This window comes from Naegleria gruberi (genome assembly GCF_000004985.1).
Source record: "Naegleria gruberi genomic scaffold NAEGRscaffold_20, whole genome shotgun sequence".
In the NCBI taxonomy this organism is placed as follows: domain Eukaryota; phylum Heterolobosea; class Eutetramitea; order Acrasida; family Naegleriidae; genus Naegleria; species Naegleria gruberi.
The window spans coordinates 1,160-2,235 of record NW_003163307.1 but is presented as its reverse complement, the minus strand read 5'-3'; positions in this window follow the sequence as shown (position 1 = coordinate 2,235).

The following is a 1,076-nucleotide window of genomic DNA, read 5'->3' as shown; positions in this document are numbered from 1 at the left end:
ATTTAAAAATTAATATGATTTCATTATCTTGACATTCATTATTCTCATGATTACACTCCTGACATGTTGAATGATTTCAAATTGTCATGAAACTGATACAGTAGTGTTTATTCACCATTAGTAAGGTACTGTATCAATTTCATAATGATCTGTATTGTAGATGTCATTGTCACATCCCTGTAGGTATCAAGTGGATCAGCCATGTACCATGTATGATATGGATGAATGTCAAATTGATATTATTGTATTTCATTAACATATATAGATGTATTGGAAGTGAATTGAAGTGGTATAGATTTCTATCTTCAATGTTAGTATAGGTCAGTTGACAAGTTGAATAGTAAATATCCTGAAATGATACCAAAGTATTTGAAATTGATATATATTGTTATTAACATGATTAATAAGGTGATATATTGATTTGAAATGATTTTGAAATGTTTTTATTGATTTTCTAATTGTCTAATCTATTATATGAAATTAACTTATAATAGTTATTATAATGATGTAATATTATGTTATAATATGATTATATATTCAATTTGGAGTATATTGATATATAATATATTGATTTATAATGAGTATTTATTGAGAAAATTAATTAAGATGAATAAAAGTCAAAATGTCGGGTCTGACCTTAGTCGTGGGTTTGGGTTTGGGTTTGGGTTTGGGTTTGGGTTTGGGTTTGGGTTTGGGTTTGGGTTTGGGTTTGGGTTTGGGTTTGGGTTTGGGTTTGGGTTTGGGTTTGGGTTTGGGTTTGGGTTTGGGTTTGGGTTTGGGTTTGGGTTTGGGTTTGGGTTTGGGTTTGGGTTTGGGTTTGGGTTTGGGTTTGGGTTTGGGTTTGGGTTTGGGTTTGGGTTTGGGTTTGGGTTTGGGTTTGGGTTTGGGTTTGGGTTTGGGTTTGGGTTTGGGTTTGGGTTTGGGTTTGGGTTTGGGTTTGGGTTTGGGTTTGGGTTTGGGTTGGGTTTGGGTTTGGGTTTGGGTTTGGGTTTGGGTTTGGGTTTGGGTTTGGGTTTGGGTTTGGGGTTGGGTTTGGGTTTGGGTTTGGGTTTGGGTTTGGGTTTGGGGTTGGGTTT